Source organism: Microcebus murinus, chromosome 6, assembly GCF_040939455.1.
Source record: "Microcebus murinus isolate Inina chromosome 6, M.murinus_Inina_mat1.0, whole genome shotgun sequence".
NCBI classification, from domain to species: Eukaryota; Metazoa; Chordata; class Mammalia; order Primates; family Cheirogaleidae; genus Microcebus; species Microcebus murinus.
In genome coordinates this window covers 87,653,382-87,675,846 of record NC_134109.1, presented here as the reverse complement: position 1 = coordinate 87,675,846, position 22,465 = coordinate 87,653,382, and the positions used below count along the sequence as shown (strand labels likewise).

Genomic DNA, 22,465 nt, shown 5'->3' with positions numbered 1-22,465 from the left:
ACTTCAAAGATTCAACTTTGCACATACTGCTCCCTCTGTCTGGAGTGCTTCTCTCCTCACCAACCTCCCAGCCCACTTTTGCCAAGTCAACTGCCACTCATCTTTGAGAGCTTACTGCAGTTACCACGTTCTCAGAGAGTTTTCCCTGACCTCCCTAACTAGATAAAATTCTTCTATTCCCAATATTCTCATAGCTTCTTTACCTCCCCTTCAGGAAACTTAATATTTAACACATTTAATTGTGTATTGACCTGTGTTAATATCCGTCTCAAGATGATAAGCTCCATGAAGGCAGGGCTTGTGTCTATTTTTATAGACACATCACTGCATCCTTAGTGCCTAGCATAAAATAGGTACTCAATAAATCTTTGAAATGAATGCTTTGAAAATGAATATTTGACATTTAAATCAATCCATAATAATTTACTGAGTATCTGCTATGGAGGCATGTGCTGAAGCTTACTGAGAATAAGGAAAAAGGAAAAATGTTATGAGTTATAAAGGTGCTGACAGCAGAAATGATGTTGAGGAGTAGGGATTGCAGAGTAGACTAAGGAGCAGGCCAAGAGAATATGGAAATCAAATGGTGTTATAAAGCAAGGCATACAGAATAGAAGGGGCTTCACTAACTGATGAGGGAATGCAGGTGGGGCTGGTAACACGAACCAATGTGTTGCAATATCAACTTAGTAAGAGTTTATCAGTTATCTATTGCTGTGTAACAAATTACCCAAAGATTTAGTGCTTTAAGGTAGTTACTATCTTATAGTTTCTGTGGGCATGGCTCAGTTGGGTTCTTTGTTTTGGGTCTCTCACAAGGCTGGGTGCAACGGACTGAATGCCTTTGTTCCCCCAAAATTCATTTATTTTATTTTATTTATATCAGAATATTATGGGGGTACAAATGTCTTGGTTACATGGATTGCTTTTGCAGTGCTTGAGTCAAAGTTATAAGTGTGCCCATCTCCCACATAGTGTTCCTTGTACCCATTAGGTATGATTTCACCCATCCTCTCTTTCCCCATTCCACCTGCATGATTTCTGTTGAGTTTAACTTCCATCTGTGCACATGAGTGCTGCTCAGTTAGTTCCAATTTAACAGTGAGTACATATGGTATTTCTTTTTTCATCCTTGAGATACTTCATTTAGAAGGATCATTTCCAGTTCCATCTTGATTGCTGCAAAAGGTATTAGTTCAGACTTTATGGCTGAGTAGTACTCCCTGGTGTACATATACAACACTTAATTAATCCACTCATGAATTGATGGGCACTTGGGTTGATTCCACATCTTTGCAATTGTGAATTGTGCTATAATAAATAGTCTAGTGCAAGTGTTTTCTTGATAAAATTACTTTTTTTCCTTTGGGTAAATGCCCAGTAGTGGAATTGTTGGAACAACTGATGGATCTACTTTTAGTTCTTTGAGGAATCTCCATACTATTTTCCACAGAGGTTGCACCAGTTTGTAGTCCCACCAACAGTGTATAAGTGTTCCTTCTGTCTGCATTCATGCCAGCATCTATTGTTTCGGGACTTTTTGATAAAAGCCCTTCTCACTGGAGTTAGATGATATCTCACTGTGATTTTGATTTGCATTTCTCTGATGATTAATGACATTGAGCATTTTTTCATATGCCTATTGGCCATTAATCTATCTTCTTTTGAAAAGCTTCTGTTCATGTCTTTTGCCCACTTTTTAATGAGGTTCTTTGATTTTTTTCTTGCTGATTTGCTTGAGTTCTTTGTGCATTCTCATTATTAGCCCTTCATCTAATACATAGCATGAGAATATTTTCTCCTATTCTGTTAGTTGTCTGTGTGCTCTGTTGATTGTTTCCTTGGCTATGCAGAAGATTTTTAATTTATTCAAGTCACATTTATTTATTTTTGTTTTTTTTCTTTGATTTCCCTTAGGGTCTTCTTCATAAATTGTTTGCTTAAGAAGATACCTAAAAGAGTTTTTCCAACATTTTCTTCTAGAATTCTTATGGTTTTATGTCCTAGTCTGTTATCCATCCTGAACTAATTTTTGTGAGTGGTAAGAGATATGGATCCTTTTTCAATCTTCTACATGTGGTTCCCAACACTGTTTATTGAATAGGGATTCTTTTCCCCAGTATATATTGCTATCTACTTTGTCAAAGATCAGATGGCAATACATGGATGGTTTTATATCTGGGTTCTCTGTTCTATTCCATTGGTCTACGTCTCTATTTTTGTGCTAGTATATGTTGTTTTGGTTACTATGGACTTGTAGTTTAGCTTGAAGTCTAGTAAAGTGATGCCTCCAGATTTGTTCCTTCTATTTGAGCTATTTGAGCTCTTTTTTGGTAGAAATGAAGCATAGAGTTATTTTTTCTAGATCTGTGAAAAATAACATTGGTATTTTGATGTGGACTACATTGAATCTGTAAATCGCTTTGGGTAGTATGGACATTTTAATAATGTTGACTCTGCTGATCCATGAGTATGATATGTTCTTCCATTTTTTTTTTTTTTTACATTATCTACTATTTCCTTTGTCAGCAATTTGTAGTTCTTTATGTAGAGATCTTTCACCTCCTTTGTTAAATATATTCCTAGGTATTTTATTTTCTTTGTAGCTATTGTGAATGGTATTGAGTCTTTGATTTGATTCTCAGCTTGACTGTTGTTGGTATATAGGAATGCTGATGATTTGTGTACATTGATTTTGTAGCCTGAGACTGTGCCGAAGTTGCTTATCTATTCCAGGAGTCTCTTGGCAGAATCTTTGGGACTTTATAGATAATAATATTATATCATCAGCAAAGAGAACTAATTTGACCTCCTCTTTCTCCACTGGGAAATGCTTAATTTACTTCTTTTACCTGATTTCTCTGGCTAGGAATTCTAGCACTATGATGAATAGAAGTGATGACCATGGGCATCCTTGTCATGTTCCAGTTCTGAGTGGGAATGATTTAAGCTTAGTCAGAAATGAAAAAGGAGATATTACAAATTATATAACAAAAATACAAAATATCATCTGTGAATACTATAAAAATCTCTATCCATGCAAACTTGAAAGCATTGAGAAAATGGACAAATTCGTGGAAACACACAACCTCCCAAGGCTCAATCAGGAAGAAATAGAAGTCCTGAACAGACCAATTATAAGCAATGACATTGAAGCAGCAATAAAAATCTTCCAACAACAACAACAACAACAACAAAAGTGCGGGACCAAATGGTTTCACAGCTGAATGTTATCAGACCTACAAAGAAGAATTGGTACCCATACTGCAGAAATTATTTTATTTCAGTAAGAAGGTTGGAATACTCCCCGACTCATTCTATGAAGCCAGTATCACCTTGATACCAAAGCCAGGGAAAGACACATAAAAAAGAATAGATCAATATCTTGTATGAATATAGATACAAAAATCCTCAATAAAATTCTAGCAAAACAAATTCAGCAGCACATCAAAAAAATAATAATCCACCATAATCAAGTGGGCTTCATCCCAGGGATGCAAGGATGGTTCAACATGCAGAAATCCATAAATGTGATTCACCACATAAACAGAAGCAAAAACAAAAACCATGTGATCATCTCAATAGATGCAGAAAAAGCATTTGACAAAATTCAGAACCCTTTTATTATAAAAACTCTTAACAAAATAGGCATAGATGGAACATATGTCAAACTTATAAAAGCCACAAAGGACAAATCCACAGACAACATCATACTGAATGGGGAAAAGTTTAAAGCATTCCCCCCAAAATTCACATGTTGAAATTCTAACCCTTAAGCTGATAGCATTAGGAGCTAGGGTCTTTGGGAGGTGATTAGGTCATTAGGGCAACATCCTCATGAATGGGATTCATTCCCCTATAAAAGAGACCCCAGAGAGCTAACTAGTTCTTTCCACCAGGTGAAGACACAGCAATAAGGGTCCATCTATGAGCCAGAGGGTGAGCCCTTATCAGACACTGAATTTTCTATCATCTCAATCTTGGATTTCCCTGTCCCTAGAACTATGAGAAATAAATTTCTATTTTTTGTTTATAAGGTACCCAATTTACAGTATTTGTTAGCATATAGTCTGAATGGACTAAGACATTGGGGTTATGGTCTCATCTGAAGATACGAGTGGAGAAGTACCCATTTCTAAACTCACACAGTTATTAGCAGGACTCAGCTCCTGTGAGCTGTTAAACTGTGGGTTTCAATTCCTTATTGCTTGAGGGCCAGATGCCTCTTTGATTCCTTGATGTGTGGGCCTCTTCATAGGATAGTTCACAGCACGGCAGCTTGCTTAATCGGAGTGAGCAAATGATTGGGCAAAAGAGAGTGCAAGTGAGGGAATGGGAACAAGATGCAAGTCTCAGCCTTTGTAACTTGATCTTGGAAGTCACTTCTACTATTTTCACCATATTCTGTTAGTTAGAAGCAAGTCACTAGATCCAGACCACACTCAAGCCGAGAGGATTATACAGGAGACAGAGATCACTGGGGGCCATTTCAGATGTTGCTCACCATAGTAGATGATTTCCAGTTAAAACTGAAAAGAAGAGCAAGATTTTTATGTTTATGCTTCAAGGGGGTTGAAATGTGTTATTGTTAATTAGCAGGCATGAAAGACAAAATAACTGAGAGAACATGCCCGAGGCTCTTGCACATTGTATAAATGCAAGTGGAAGGGAAACTGCTGTGAGCAAGCATTACTTTTCACTGGCTTGAATCTCAGCTTAGTAAGTCCCTCCTACACAGAGAGTTTAAATCATGATAAAAATGAAAATTTAGAGAAAAAAGGCAGGATTTTGATGATTTTTATGCACTCATACAACTTATGCTCTGAGACCAGGAATAAGAAGATAGAACAATTTCTCGCTCCCAAACTTCACAAGAGTCCTGCCACACTCCAACACTCACCAACTCCATGCTCCTTTCCCAGCCTTTCCCAAAAGTCAAGAGGAGTGTCAGTTATATCAGGATCATTTGGGTATTTTGTTACTCGCCCAAGACAGTATAGACATGCCTTGCCTTATCACAGTTTGTTTTACTGCACTCCACAGACATTGTGTTTTTACAAATTAAAGGTTTCTGCCAACCCTGTGTTGAGCAAGTCTATGGGCACCATTTTTTCCAACAGCATGTGCTCATTTTGTGTCTCTGTGTCACAATTTAGTAATACTTGCATATTTTAAACGTTTTTATCATTATTATATCTGTTATGGTGATCAGTGATCTTTGATGTTACTGTTGTAATTATTTTGGGGTACCACAAATGGCGCCATAGAAGATGCTGAACTTTATCAGTAAATGTTGCTTGTGTTCTCACTGCTTCACCTCTAGCTTTGTCCCCATCTCTCTCTCCCTCCTTTTGAGCCTCCTTATTCTCTGAGTCACAACAATACTGAAATTAATCCAAATAATAAGCCTAAAATGGCATCTAAGTATCCTCACCACAGAGTGGGCCCGTGTGTCTCTCTCAATATGGTACACATCAAACACCTGGCTTCTTTCACTCCCTTCTGGAGTTCCTTTAGACTCCTTGCCCTTCAATCTCCTTACTGCCGTCCCCGAGGTGCTTAAGGATGCAAGAGTAGCACGGGAGAAGTGACTAGGAGCTCTGGGGTCTCATATTTAGCTCTGCATCTATTTACACTGCAATCCTAGGTAAGACATTTAACCACTCTGATTTAAATACCCTGTAAAAGGGAAAAAATAATATCTATTCTTCTCACCTCCCATAGTTACTACAGAGATTAAATATTGGCATTAGAGGTAAGAGCTAATTTATAAAATATAGTACATGAGCAATACTTTGCCCCACAGTCATCTTCACCTCACTGGTTTCTTACTTACCTGCTTATTTGTCCAACCATTTTTTCATATTATTTCACTTGCTCTGCTACTCCTCTGACACTTTAAAAACATTTTACGCCTTCCTTCTCTCACATTCATCCTTGCTTTTGTGTTGTCACCCTTCTTTATGTATTTCCTTTACTCATTAAGCTTTTGTACTCTTTACCCCTCAGTTTCTCCCATCATCTGTCCTGGTCAATTCATGCCCTCAATTCACTTAATCTGTCCTGTGTCCATTTCACTCCTTCCTAATGTCATATCCCATCCCAAGATGGCAAGAGGCTGATCTTTATACTGGAACCATTGAAGACCCCTGTCTCAGCACCATGCTGATGATTTTACACCAGTTTCCTTATCTGAGAAATGAGTATAGTCACTAATGGACTAGGATGCTATGACTTTGTACCCCCTCTTTGCTGATAAAAAGGCCTACCTTACCCATATTTTCTGAAAATGGGAGTTTAGTAAGTAGTAACAGATAACAGCTATGGATCATTTGTAATGTGTAAACACTATTTAATTCATTTTAATTATATAAAATAATCCCTGTGAGATAGACATTATTTGAGGTGTAAATGCAATAAATAAACTTCCCAAGATTATGCAGTCAGAATTAAAAGCTAGATGTGTCAGATTATAAAGTCTGTGCTCTATGCAGTACAGCCTATCTATATCCTTACCTATACAATTGTTTTTATGATGGAACAGAAATCATATGACAGGTGAGGGAACAGTGGCCACACAGATGAATCAATGACCCTAAGAGAACTTGGAGATTAGGTCAGGATTAGGCAAGGAGATTAGGTCAGGAGGACTGTTCTATTAATATTCCTAGGAATGGAAATGGACAACAGACGATAAACCCAAAGTGGAATTTTTTTATCTTTCCACAGGACTAAGATTTTCAGATTTATAAAAATACAAGTTCCCCAGTTAAATTTTAATTTAGATAAAACAATGAATAATTTTTAGTGTAAGGAAATCCCATGAAATCTTTTGGAGATATATATATATATAATTTTTTATTTATTTTTTATTTTTTTGAGACAGAGCCTTGTTCTGTTGCCCAGGCTAGAGCGTTGTGGTGTCAGCCTAGCTCACAGCAACCTCAAACTCCTGGGCTTAAGCAATCCTTCTGCCTCAGCCTCCCAAGTAGCTGAGACTACAGGCATGCACCACCATGCCCAGCTAATTTTTTCTATATATATTTAGTTGTCCAGCTAATTTATTTCTATTTTTAGTAATGACGAGGTCTCGCTCTTGCTCAGGATGGTCTCGAACTCCTGACCTCCAGTGATCTTCCTGCCTCGGCCTCCAAGAGTACTAGGATTACAGGCGTGAGCCACCATGCTCAGCCCATGCTTATATTTTTTAAATTATTCACTATTTATCTGAAACTAAATTTTAACTAGCAACTTGTATTTTATCTGGAAATTCTACTCAGCGTCATGAAGCATTTTGCCTCTTCTGTTATCATGGTGCATATTTTGTTTTCCCTTGCAATATCACTAGTTTTTGACATATTTCCAAAGCCCTTAAAAATCACATAGTAAGACTTGAACTTTTTAACTATGACTAAAAAATCTTGATGTAGTATCATAAAATATTGATAAATTTGGTTACATAAAAATAAAAGCCTTTAAGTGACACTAAAGGCTTTAAACTAAGTCAAAAGACAAAAAACAAAGTAGGAGAAAATATTGTAAGATATATTCTAAGAAAATATTGTCTAATATACCTAACTTATACAGAACTTAGAAATCGAGGAAAAACACAAAATGCTGCAGGAAGATGGGCAAAATACATAGATGATTCACAAAAAGAGAAATAAAAAATGGCCCTTACACATGTAAGAAAATATTCAACTTCACTCCTAATAAGTGAAATGCAAATTAAAGCTACACTGATACTCTCACCTATCAGATTGTCAAAAATATTCAAAAGCTTGACAATTCCCTCTGTTGGCAAGGCTTCGGGGAAACAGGTTCTCATCATACATTGCTAGTGGAATACAAAGTGCTATATTTTCCTGTGGAGGAGAATTTCAAAACATGCAATGAAACTACATTATGCATTTACCCTTCAACTCAGTAATGCTAATTCTAGGAATTTACTCTAAACATATACTCCCTACAATATAAAAATACACATGTACAAAGTTATTTCAGGCAGTATTATTTATAATTGCAAAGTATAGGGAGCCACCTAAATATTTAAGCATAGAGTTTTCATTGAAAAGTCCATAAAGCTCCACAATGGAGTTATATATGTCTGTAAATAAGAATGAGGAGATCTCTGTGAACTGACATGGAGTAATTTCCAGGAGACAACATTAAGTGAAAAAAGCAAAGAGCTTATATTATGTTACTTTTTGTGTGATAAAGAAGAAAAAATAGTTTTTATTTTGGAAAGCATATGAATGTTCTATATATTCAAAAATTAAAATTATATCAATAAGAAAGGGGAGGAAAGAAAAACCTAAACATAAAAGCAGAAAAGAAAGAAGTAAAGTTAATTATATTTCAATGACTGCCATAATCACACTGAAAGGAAAAGAAAAGAAGGAATAAAGGGAGGGAAGGAATGAGTAAGGAAATGAAGAAAGGAAAGAAGGAAGGAACAAAGAAGTAAATAAATCTAAGCAACTTATGAATACAATTTTTGACCATATACCCTGTATGGCCACGTTTGGGCATGAGGGGTAAGGAAAGAAGAATTACAAACAAATCCTGAACTCTTTTTAGTACTTTTTTCCAATTATAGAAATATGAGCAAAGCAATTCTGAAACTGTTTTAGATATATTATAGAATTGAGCAAATGGATTGATATTGAAGGGGGTCAGGTTCTCACTTATGGAAGAAGAGATATAGAAATATAATACGAGAGAAGACAAGAAAAAACTCCACAAACATGGTTTGGAATTGGAAGTATCAGTGTGAACTGGTGCTTTCTAAATTATGTATATGCATGTGATGCACACATGTAAGCATACCAGTGTATGTATGTTTGTGTTTGTATGTATGTTAAATGTGTGTGAGTATGTGTGTGTATATAAATATGTATAGGTACACATGTACCTATTTCCTAGGTCTGTCTGTTAAAAGGTCCAAGAATCAAAAACACCCCAGTAGAAATGATGATACCTAAAACCCAAATCTTGCTCTCTAATACTATTTTCCACTAAAATAAATCAAGGATCTTGGGAGAAATGGCTAATTCCAGGGATGAGGTAGGTTAGGTAAAAGATGGGCCTGGAACATCTTGCTATGCTGGAAAGTAAGAAAACACTTTTAAAAAAATGATGGGGTTACATTACAAGTACTAAGATGCTAGCTGAAAAGTGTTCCCATTGGCCAAATCTGGGATAATTAGAGCATATATATTTAATTTTTTTATGGTGGTACAAACGTTTAGTTTACATATATTGCCTTTGCACCATCTGAGTCAAAGCTACATGTGTGCCCATCCCCCAGAAAGTGTGGATCACACCGATTAGGAGTGAATATAGCCATCCCCTCCTACCCCCTCCCACCTGCCCAACACCCAACGAATGTTATTTCCATATGTGCATGTAAGTGTTGATCAATTAGTACCAATTAGATGGTGAGTATATGTGGTGCTTGTTTTTCCATTCTTGTGATACTTCACTTAGGAAAATGGACTCCAGCTCCATCCAGGTTAATATAAGAGGTGTTAGTTCACCTGTGTTTGTTGTGGCTGAATAGTACTCCATGGTATACGTATACCACATTTTATTAACCCACTTTTGTATTGATGGGCATTTAGGTTGTTTCTATATCTTTGCAATTATGAATTGTGCTGCTATAAACTTTCGAGTGCAGATGTCCTTATTATAGAATGTTTTTTTTTTCTTGAGTAGATGCCTAGTAGTGGGATTGCTGGATCAAATGGTATTTCTATTTTTAGTTCTTTGAGGTATCTCCAAATTACTTTCCACAGAGGATGTACTAGTTTGCCATCTTACCAGCAGTGTATGAGTGTTACTATGAGCACCAATATATTAAGTACAGTGATAAACTATAAACAATTGAAAAAATAAAAATTCATGAGTCTATACTAATAATAAATAGATGAATGAATAAATGAATGAGGGAGAATGGAGTGATCTTGCTTACAGTAGGATGCTGATAGCCAACTTGTAAATGTTGAGGGCATATAGGAGTTGGAAAATTATCATTTTGCAACTATCATTGTAAAGATTGCATCAGGCAAGAATCATCCATAACTGCTAGATCTGAAAGTTCTGAACTTTCTCCCAAAAGTTCTGATAAAAAGAATATTTACATAATATTAAAGTATCTCCTCACAGATTGTTTATAGCTATGAAGAAGAAAAAAAATAGTAATTACATAGTGGAAAAATTGAACAACAACTGGACAGGGTTGTCAAAATCAAAATCACCACTGAGGTAGACAGACATGATGTTCCTCCATTTTATACCCTAAGTAGAACACAGCATCATCTATGTGATATTCTGGCTAAGAATATATATCCAGAATATAGCTATAAGGAAACAGCCAAAAACCTCAAATGAGAAACATTCTACTAGCAAAAAAAAAAAGTGAGAGAAGGATTGTATTTTTAAAAAACGATAAATAAAAACTGTGGAAATGTTTTAGATTAAAGGAGGTTACATAACAACCAAATGCACTACCTGCCTCTAGACTAGATCCTGTACTAGAGAGGAAAATGCCATAAAGGATGTTAACATGCCAACAGACAAAACTGGAATACAAATGGTAGACAGTTATTGTGTGAATTTTAAATTTATTGATACCAATGACTATACTATAACTATGCACTAGACTATCTCTGTATCTGTATAGACTACCTTTGTACTTGAAAAATACACACTAAGGTATTTAAGGGTAAAAGTCCATGATGTATGCAACATACTCTCAAATAGTTAAAAAAATTTATATATAGATAAATAGAAAAAATGATGAAGCAAATGGGATAAAATGTTAATAATAGGTGACTCTGGATCAATGGTGTATGGGTATTCTTTGAAATATGTTTCATTATTGCAACTTTTCGGTAAGTTTAAAATTATTTGCAATTGGACACCACTTTGACCAGGTGATCAAAATTAACATCACCAGTGAGGGAGAGATGACCATTATGCCTCCGGAGGTGACACCCTGAGGATGTATCACCTACGCAGTACTACAGCTGAGAGCACATAATCCAAAACTAATCATGAGGAAACATCAAACACACTCCAAATGAGAAATGTCCTAATTTTTAAAAGAGGGGTTTTTTTTTTTGTCCAACATAATACAATTTACATTTTATAAGGAGAGCCTCAACAGTTACATGGAGAAATGGGAGATACCTCATCCAGAGAAGACCAGCTTTGTAGCTACTTTGACAGCCCATGAGAAAAATTATGAGGAACAGAATTAGACAGGGATGCAGGTATGGAAATTAGTCTTCAGATCTGAGAGGAGATTCAGAGGTAAGGCCAGCCCAGCTTGAATACTGATTCAATTAGGTGGCAAAGGATAGGGGTAAAGTAAAAATAAGCCTAACGTTTATTTATTGGGCTTAATTTAGATAGATGATAAGGCCACTGACTGAGATAGGGAATCTAAGAGATGGAGTAGAGTGAAAGACAGATTTCATCCTTATTAGCCAGGGAAAAATACTTATCAAAATAAATGTGGTCGTCACTCTATTTCAGCAATGATTTGGAGGCACCAAATGCTCACTAGGCCCCAAGCACTGTCCTAGACTATATACTGATATTATTTCCATGATTCTCACTGTGACATATTTTACAGATGAGAAAAACAAGGCTCAGAGATGTTAGAAAACTTGCCCAGTTTCATACAGGTAATAAATGGAGAAGGTACAATTTTAACCCCAAATTATGCTTTTTCTACTGTCAAGCTACCTCTCAAAATAAAAATATGATGTCTGAATAAAAGTATCCCACAGACGGTTTTTTTTTCTTGTCCCCTTTCTTCCTAAGAGATATAGTAAAGGGCTAGGGATGACATTGGATTTCCATAGTCAAGATGATAAAATTAAAACTATGATCTAAACATGGTTTTAATTGGTTGTCTTGGGTTTACAAACCATGGTCTAGCAACTGGTTAGTCTCCAGGTGGAACTTCCTAACTTTCCCCAGAAGGAGGTGATTATACAACAGAGAGATCCAGCCTGAAGCTGGGAGGCTGGATTCCATCCCTGACTCTGGAGTTTACTGGTTGTAAAATGGTACCCCAGAGGACTGTTTCAGGGGTTAAATGAGCTAGTGTCCACAGGAGCACATACAGATGTAGGCGTAAGTACTACTATACCACTGCGTCTCTATGCTTTCCGACACTCTCCTTTAGCCAAAGCAATCCCTTAGCCCATTGAAAAGAAAACAAACTTTAAAAACCAGTTCTATAAAAACAGAGGCCTCAGCGAGATCCAGTGATTCCTACTGCTTCCACAGTTACCATATCCAGAACGTTCCTTTTCCATTAGGAGGAAATAAACTGCAATTGGGTCAAGAATTCCAAGGCAGCAGAAAGAATAAATGCGCAGAGGCTTGGCAGTCATTTTCTCCACGGCCTACAGTGCCAAACCTGGTGTGGTTAGTGTGCTTTGAGGACACAGTCTCCATCCTGGTCCCGTCACTAATGGCGGCATGACCTAAGTCTCCTCCTTGACCTCAGATTCATCAAAATGAGTGGCAGGTGCTGACATCTGAAATTCCAAGTCGGTGCTCTTCATAGTCTTGTCTTATAGCTGAATCAGCTGGGTTGCCTGTTGAAAGATGCAGATTGCTCAGGTCCCATGCATAGCCCCCAAATTAAAACTCTTGGGCAAAGGATCGGGGAATCTACATTTTCATCCCCTTCTCCCAAGTAAATCTAATGCACAAAAATTTGAGAATCACTGACTTCAATTCCCTTTCAAATAAAAAAAAAATTATGCGCTATTAGCTAGCACTTTTTAAACTTTAATGAATTCTTCGGAAATTTAGTTAAAATGTAGTTTTCTGATTCAGTCGGCCTGTCGTGGGGCTTGAAAATCTGCATTACTACGAAACTCTTAGGTAATGCTGCTAGTCCCTGGACCACTCTCTAAGTAGCAAGGCTTTATGTGATACACTACACAGTCACACAGTAGGTTGGCTTACTCTTTGGGACAAAAATAATGTAGGTAATGGCTCAAGGGTGGGAGAAGGTCATACACACGGACAGTGACCCCAAAGATTTGCTTGGCTCGAGCGAAGAATGAGTCGATTATCATCTTTGGGTGGCTAGGCCATTAGGATAGAGAGGACGCCACTTTGGAGACAGCATATTTGGCCGAGTCCCCGAGTCTGTCACTTCCTAGCCATGTGATCTGCGAAGGGTGAGTTAAGCTTTTAGAGCCTTTAGATCTGAATGAGCAGAGACGGTAAAATACCCATAGAGTTTCCGTGGGCACTAAATGTAATCTCACATATAAAATTGCCAGCCCAGTGCAACAATATCAGTCCCCCTAGGTTTTGTGGGGACCCTTCCCCAGCTACTCCTTAGTTCCCTGCAGGGGATTGTTCATTGGAGGCTGCCCCTCTCCTACAGCCACCACCACCTGGAGGGCAGCAGACTCTCCACCATAAGAAAACTCTTGACTTTCCCAGGCCACTGAGTGATTTATCACACAGCTGCCCTCCCAGACGTGGAGGGCTGGCGGCAACCCTGCCAGAGACAGATGGGAGGGCTGGAGTCCAGTCACTTGTCAACGATGTTCAGTGGGAACATTTATAAGGCTTTTCACACTTTTCTGGCATCCCCCTTGACTAGCCATACACCAAAGGCAGCCCACTGCATACCACATGCCAGGAAGGAAAGCTGCATGTGCACGTGCCAGCCAGGGGTTCCCAGTGCAGCTTCATTTTTCTTTCCTGTCTACTTTCATTATTCATGTCTATGTGGTTGTGGTCAACATGTCACCCAGCGTTCCATGCCAAGTCCTTTTAGTTCTCTTGACAGGCATGACTGTTCTTCTTCTCCTCCCAAATAATTCACTAAATAGGAAATGGGTTGCAAAAATATGGACTTCATGTGAAGAGTTTTCAACTCTTTTAGTACTCATTTAGAGAGGCTCTAAACAAATACTTCTTTAGCTATTGCAGTGTGCCTAGCAGCATCTCAGGTGCCTAAGAGAACCTATGACCAAATCATTTGTTAAGTCACTTGGCCAAGCTATAGGAAGCAAATCATGGAAGTCGTTTTCTTTTCCCTTTGGGAAACTCGTCCTCAACTCTGGCTGTATCTTAGAATCACCTGGGGGAGATTTTAAAAAATATTGATGCACCCAAATCCCAGAGATTCTGACTTAATTGATCTGGGATGCAACTTGGGCACTGGGAATTTTAAAAGTAGCCAAGATCGAGGACCATTGTCTTAGGCATTAATAAGATCAACACAGGATTTTCCCATATTGCCTCAATTTTCAATCACCATTTGTTTTCAAGACCACTCCTTACAAAAGCTTTTCCCAGAAATAATGTATTTTAGCCTCATAAACAACCCTGTAAAGCAGTTAGTCTGAATTTATATATTTGTATGTTAGCTCCAATTTGTATACAGAAAAAAAAAAAATGGAGCTCAGGTTAAGTAACTTGCCCTGGAACAGACAGCCAGTAGGGGCAGAGATGATCTTTGAACTCATGGGTCCCAGCTCCCACTATTTCTTCCATGATTTTGTAGCTGTCTCAATTCAAAGTCTATCATTGGACAACCATTCATTGAACCATAATATATTTCTACTATAGATTGTATGAATGTTTTTAAAATCCTCTGATTTCCTCATTGGCAGATTTAAGTAATATTAATAAGGAAAGAAGGGCAGTGATAACGAGAACATGGGGCCTTCCTTGTTTGGTGGCCAATACATGCACTTGACATATATAATATAAAGTGTTGAGTGTCAAGAAGGATTCAAAGCATGATGCTACGTACTGAGGAAGTCAACGTGTGCTGGCCAAAGGCTGGGTACCCAAAGCTTATTTCCAAGAGCCGTAAATCATCTTCAGAAATAGAATGTGACAAAAGACATTCTGTGTCTTCTGGAAGGTTGAACAGATACTTACCTGAAGACAGTTACCTGTTGATTCCCATAAATACGGGGATAGATAGAGTGGCTTCTCTCCCAAGCTGGTGTGATAGTACATTGATTTGCACCCTCCATGTCTGAGGTATTTTTCACAGGAAATAATATTAATACAAATATTTAAAAAAAAAAAAAACTATGTTAACTCTATGAGGGCACAAAGTTACCATTTTATCCACAACTCCTTTGGTGTATTACCAACCCTGCCAGAATCGAATGGGTCAGGATTGGCTGATAAAACTCCTTCTCAGCAATCTCTCTGAACCTTACGAAGGAGCCTAAAGTTTAGGTGTCACAGTCCTGACTCAGGCTGATGCCACAGCCAATGGATAGGTAATGGCCAAACAGTGCCTATTGGTCCATGAGTCAGCATGGGAGAGAACCCTAATTAGCATACGGTTGCTCATGGGATTGGCCCAATTAGGCTTCTACAGTAATATGGCCTGCAAAGAGACGTCACCCACCACCATTGGTCATTCTGAAAACAGCTGTTTGAATTAATCCCAACATACAGTTTGCAACCATTCTTTTATTCTATTTTTTTTTTTAATATGTGGATGCAACCATAAATGAAAAAGAGAGTGTACACATTAACTTCACAAATGAGACATTCAGAATTATTAAAATTACCCTAAAAGCCCAAGAGCTTTGAATCTGAGAAAAATGACCCTATAAGGTACCTCTTAATCAATCCTATCAAAATTATCTATTAATGATATCCAGTCTCAGTCTCAGAAACCCTGGAGACAGGTCTCTAAGTACAGAGCTCACAAATCATTTGAGATGATGACACTCTGATAGGATCAGTTAGATAGTTTACGGGATCCACTGGAACATGAAAGCATGGGGCCCTTTGTTAAAAAATTACTAAGAATTTCAATATTATGAATAGTATTAGCATTAAATCAAGCTCATGGCCGTGTGTGACTGCATAGACTGCACGTCCATGAAGCCAGATAGCCCTGTTCTCAGGGCAGCAATAGCCCAACAGTGTTATTCCAGTGGGGCTATTCTAGCTACCCATCTGTTGAGTCATGGGGAGCAATTGACACTTTGTTATGTGTTGTCAACTGTTATGTAGGCAGATGGCTCCAGCTGTCCATGGGACATCTGCAGGGATAGCAACAGAGGGAAAATATGAGGGACAGTGAATGCAACGTGTCTGTCAGGAGTCACAGCAGAAGAATAGAGGTCTTGTACAGCTGTTGGGGAACAAGAAAAAGGACAGATGGCTACTGAAGATCCAACAGAGTGCCAACAATGTCTAGAGGACAGAGGGCTTTGGGTGTTCCCATGCCTAAATGAGATAATGTGGCGGCGTATCTTTAGATATTATTTGTGTATTTCTATCTCTATGTATCTAGATCTGCGTAAATTTATACTAAATATTTTTTAGTCTTTCTAGCTTTCCACCCTACACCCAATATAACAGCTGGCTCTATACTCATTATCTCAGGGGAGAGATCTGCCACCATAAAAAGAAGGAAATAACCTAACAGCTGTCTCAAATGTAAGTACACAAGCCCCAGACAGAGGAATAGATTTGGGGAATAGAACTTATGCTGGCCAGAACCATGAGGGCAGAATTTTCTCCACTCCAGAAGAGCAATTTTCCTGGTCTTGGAAGGAAGAGTGAATGTGTCTCTGAACAAGAAAACATATATCCCACATCCAGACAGAACCATCTGGGAGGTGGTCCTAGCACTACAGAGGGAATAGCTGTATGGGTAACTAGGGTGACAGGCAACCTTGGCCCTAAGTAGGGCCTGAGAGTACAGAAGCAACACACGGCATGCTGGAAATGGAAAGAGGATATCTCACTGGCAACTTAGGCAGCCTGATGATAGAGGATCAAGGACCACATGATATGCAATGTAATCCTCCCACGCTCACCCCAAATCATAGGGAGGAAAGGGAAGCAAGAAAATGACTGAAGTTAGGTTTCCTAATAGACTGGTAAGAGGAAGATTGGGAATAGAAATTAAATCATAAAGAATCATTTTTTTCTTATACCCCTATTTTTGGACTGGGATTCATTCTAACTACTCTGTGATGATACCATTCCCTAAGCTCATCCAATTCCCATCACTTTTTGACTCTGCCCTCACTGAGCAACTGTTTTCTTTTAAAGATAATTTTTTAAGAACAGTTTTAGGCTCAGAGCAAAATTAAGAGGAAGGCACAGAGCTTTCTCATATGCCACCTACCTCTACACACACATACCCCCATCCGATTATCAACATCCCCCTCCAGAATGGTGCATTTGTTGAGATTGATGAATATACTTTACACATTGCAATCACCAAAGCCCATAGTTTATATTAGGGTCCACTCTTGGTGTTGTATTAAATAAATTCTGTGGGTTTGGATAAATGTATAATGACATGTATCCATCATTATAGTAACATACAGAGTGTTTTCACTGTCCTAAAATTCCTTTCTGCTCTGCCTATTTATCTCTCCCTCTACCTGGAATCCATGGCAACCAGCAATCTTTTTACAGTCTCCACAGTTTTGCCTTTCCAGAATGTCACTGAGGAACATTTTGATCTTAATTTGTTTCCAGTTTTTAGGTTTTACCAGTGGGAGGAGTATGTTTGTACTGCCATGAGTATGGTATTGCATTTCTCTTGGCAATGAAAGTTCTCAGAATAAATGAACAAAATTGACATAGTTCTAGTTTATAAATTAGTCAATCTCTTGTTAGTTTGGTTAATATGGCTCAGTTCCCTGGACCTAGTCACACAGGTGCACCATCAAAATGGAGTTTATGAACTTGCAAAATAAAGGGCCACAATGACCACTAAAGTGGAGATGCCTTGTGAAAATCTACGACTGAAAAGGCCTATTGATCTCTGTCTACTGGAATTTTCTGTTGTACCAATAATATCATAAAATGTTAAGAAGAAACAAAGAAGAAGCTATATTAGTATAATGCAATAGTTAAGAGTGTAGGCTCTAGAATCAGATTGCCCAGGTTTATCAAATCTTGGCTTTGCCATTGATATTATGATTTTTAGCAAATGCAAAGAAATCTCATAATATTAGTATGAGTAATAAAGATAGTAACTCATATAAAACATTTTCATCAGTGCTTAGCATATGTTAAGTGCTATATAAATGTTAGCTATTATTTCTAGTTTTATTGTTCTTAAGTGTTCCCTTCTAGCCTATGTTCAATTTCATGAACCTCTTCCCATATTATACATTATAATTTATTCTTCCTTTTAATTTAACACTTTGTCATAAATACTTTATGTGTTTCTATGGAGGCTTAAATGATCATTTTTAATAGTTAGCATAATTTAATTCACTAGATATTTGAGCACTTAACTCAAAACAGATTATGCTATATGACAGGGATACCAAAATGATGATAGATCAGAACAATTGGAAAAGGTAACAAATAGATCGAACACTCAAAAAGAAATATAAATGTCCAAAGGCGAAGCTTACCCTAACAAGAAGTCAGGAAATGCAAATTAAAGCAATAGTTGTGCATTCAAGGTATTGGCTGTAAAAAAAAAAAAAAAGCAGCAATAGTTATTATTTTCACCTAGTAGATTGGCAGTATTAAAAAGTTTGATAATCACTTTAGGTTACAGTGTGGGACAATGGGTACTCCCCTCTTCTGCTAGTGAAGTGTAAGACAGAAGTAAGGATGTTTATTCCCTGTAACAACATTTGTAATCATGAAAATTAAAAACCACAGAAATATTCATCAATACTTAAAATGGTTAAATATACTGTGATGTATTAATTTTTTTAGTTCTATAACACAATTTTAATAAAGTGTTACTGATATTTGGATAACTTCTATGCTATCATTGGCACAGAGACATCAAGAAGTGACTAGTCTTGTAAGTCAAGAGTTAGGGTCTTTGATCCACTGCTCAATCCACTTCAAGATCTGATCTATATTATTTTCTAGCTTTTCTGGTTTATTGCTGAGCTGCTGATGCACAATTTATTCCTTGTAGGATATTGTGGCTTCTTCCTAAAGAATTTGAAAAATCTCACACTGAATATTCTTTTAGTTTCTTCTCATTATTATATAACCCCTTGTTTCAAGTCTTTTGTACAATACACTGGTGTCTGTTCTCAGCACAAAAACTATATAAAACCAGAGTTCAGGGAAGAAATGGTAATCAACAATAACTCCACCTTCCCTCATTTGCTTATCCAACTCATCAACTATTCAATCTTTATCTAACTTGGGACAATCATACCCTTCATCATAGCAATCATGCAACTGCCCTTCTATAGCTAAACTACCCACATTAATGTATTTCAGTCCGGATCTTGATGCAAGTTCTGTACCTGGTATGGTTTTTCCAATCCCTGGTGTACCACTGAGTGGGATGTTTACCACCAGCACTGTCCTGTGGCTCCAGGGTTGGTGGCTCTTTCCACCAACCACCACCAGGAGGAGCCAGAAGGGGTGGGCAGCGGCCAGCACTAGTGGTCCTTGGTCTTCCAGGCTCTGCTGTGAGTTCCTGACCCACCTGTGCAGCCCAGCCTGCCCACCCTTGGGTCCCTGGCTTTCTATGGCACACTTCTGTCATTGCAAGGTTGGAGACAGGGGCACCCATTCTTACATTAAAAACAATGAGTTATATCTCTGGGTACTGACATGGAAACCTTCCAAGGCAATTCGCTAAGGAAAAAAAAAAAAAGTGGCAGAAAAACAACTGCAGCAATATAGCATTTTTCTAATACACACTAAACAAAACAGATAGATATGTGTATGTAAATGTAAATGTATGTGTGTAAATGTATTGAAAAATGTCTCCAAGTGCACGTCAAACTGTTGACAGTGGCTGTCTTTAAATAGAAACTTAAGATGGGTCCAGGGGGATTTTAGCTTCTTTTATTGAAAAAGAATTTTTTTTTTTTACAGTGACAGTGTTTTAAAGTATTCCTGTATAATTAAGGTTGAACTTTTAAAAATTAAAAGATAAATAAAACAAAGATTCTGAATCCCATAGTTAATATTCTATTCAGTGTATATATAACAATTTATTTAGCTGTTGACCTATATTTGCCAGTTCAGGTTGTTTCCATTTTTTTACATTATAGATCTTTATACACTGCAGCTTCTTTTTTCTTCTGTTGATTTATTTCCCTAGGATAAATTCCAAGAGTAGGATTACTGGATAAAATGGTACAAACATCTTTCTGGCTCATGACATATTTTTCCACATTGCTTTCCAAAAATGTTTTTGTTCTCCTTCCCCATTATTACTGCAAAAAAAAACTGAGTGAGCTTTTCTGCTACCTGGCACCAACCTACTTTTCTATTGCCATCTCCTGGTTCTCAGGAATACGAACTTTTCGCTTCAGTTTTCAACTTATTTCAGAACTGGGATCTCCTAGAAGATCTTCAGTTCATAATCTTTCTCCCACATCTAGTGTATGTATATTCCCGGAAGATACATATGATTAACATTTCCTTTTTACAGATGAGGGCACTGAGGTTCGCAGAGGTCAAGTAACTTGCCTAGGGTGCCATAGGTAAGAAGTGGTAGAGCCTATACTTTTAATCATGCCTCGATACCCTCTTTGCATCTGGATGTGGTTATTTATTGGTTTGGTGGGAACAGAATTGGTTTGAACCCAAATACCTCTTGCTTACCTATAGGGTCTACTTCTCTCATAGCTTTCCTACCCAACCTGGTCTGTTAATACCAGCCCATATCTGTGTCCTCACTACCTTTCTGCCTGAGCACCTTCTCTTGGCATGGTTCTCAGGTTGCCAACTTGCTTCGTATACTCAGATTCCATTTCTGTTTGTTTCATCTACTTTAACCAAGGTGTTGGACTTATGATTCTCAATCCTGGTTATACAGTAGAATCACTTGGGAACTTACGGCAAATGCACCAAACTGAGGCCTGGACTTCATCCCCAGAAACCTAGATTTGGTTGATCTGGAGTACACTCTAAGTTTGGTTCTGGGATTTTTTCCAAAGTTCCCTGGGAACTTTGGGGTGAGAACCTCTACTCTAGATGCTATTTTTAGCTTCCTCCTGGATTTAACGAGCAACATGCCTTTGTCTGCTTGGTTTTGTTTGTTTTTAGTAATAGTTGCCCTGTCTCCCTTGGCTACTACCACCACTTGCAATCTTTTACCTATCTGTCTTGCTGTCATTCTGCCTGTTCTGCTCCGTTCCTCTGCGCCTTCCCTTAGCAAAAGCACAGTGCTGATCTTACCTTCAAAGCTTTGCCCTTGCTATTGCTGCTTGTAACTATTCCTCTTTTCTCTATTCTAATCTTATCAAATTTAAGTTTTGCCTCTTCCATGCAACTCTCTCTCATCACGGACCACGCAGCTGGAAGCTTCTTCTGAACTCCTACTTGAATTCCCACCTGCTTCATTCTAGTGGCTTTTCGTTTAGAGACGAAAGGCGGTGTGTGATTTTCATGTACGGACAGGAGGAAGTGCTCTTAACAGTGGTTAAGAGCACAGGATTCATAGTAAGGAAGATTCGATGTTTCAAATTCCAGGCTGCCACCTACTTAACCACTTTAAGACTCGGTTTTCTCATTTATAAATTAAAGATAACAGTGATATACAGCTCAATGAGATCTGAATGCATGTAGAGCACTTAACACAGTACCTGCTACATGGTAAAAGTTTGATACATGTTAACTCCTAGAAATAGGATATATGGTAATGAGACTGATCGCTTTCAAAGCAGTGTAAATTATGCATCCAAATGAGCAATTTGCCCCTATTAACTACCCTATAAATATTTTATATGAAAAATGGAAGATACCCACTTATTATGATGATGCTACATTGCCCAGATCTTTTCCAGAAATCTTCTTTTGGAATTGCCTACAGAGCCAGTTTATGAGTCAGAAAGAAAAAGGGCCCCATTACTCTACTCCCTGCTTGTTTTTACCAAAAAAGGTAATATTCAGTTTCACTGCCCACTGTATTCATCAGCTTTGGTGCCAAATAACCTTTGGCTTTTTTTTTCCTTTTAAGTTCAGTCTACTCCAAGAGGACTAAGATGCCACTACTAAGAATATACACAAAAAGTGTTATGGATTTTTAAGGGAATTTCAAAACAGAAGTTTCCAAAAAAGTTCCCTTTAGGAGATTGCAAATACCTTGAGAATAGGGACCTTATGTATAGTCAGGGGTTCTTAACCTGGAATTAAATAGAGTGGGGTACAGATTTTCGTCTTGTATATTTTTCTGTTTAGAGAGTCTGTGGCTTTCTTATTGTTTTCAAAGGGATTTATAACAAAAGGGGGAATAAGAATACTGTTTTAAAGTATTTTATAGGTACTAAGGCTCCTAGGTGAGTGCTATATTGTTAATAATAAATTTAAATATTTAAGAGACAAAAATGTGTTATCCTTCAAATACTACAATGATGATATTAATCTGTTGTTACAGACCATATTGTTATTTTAATGATGGAAATGGATTTGAATGGAACAATAAACATTCCTTCAGGCACTTCTTGACTTCGCTGGTGCATGTGTTCATAAAACA

At 37.7% G+C, this 22,465-nt stretch overlaps 1 pseudogene; it reads right to left on the bottom strand.

Moving 5' to 3' along the window:
• Nucleotides 1-18,822: 18,822 nt before the first annotated feature.
• On the bottom strand, nt 18,823-21,333 carry LOC105870752 (adenylate kinase isoenzyme 6 pseudogene; annotated as a pseudogene).
• Nucleotides 21,334-22,465: the final 1,132 nt, after the last annotated feature.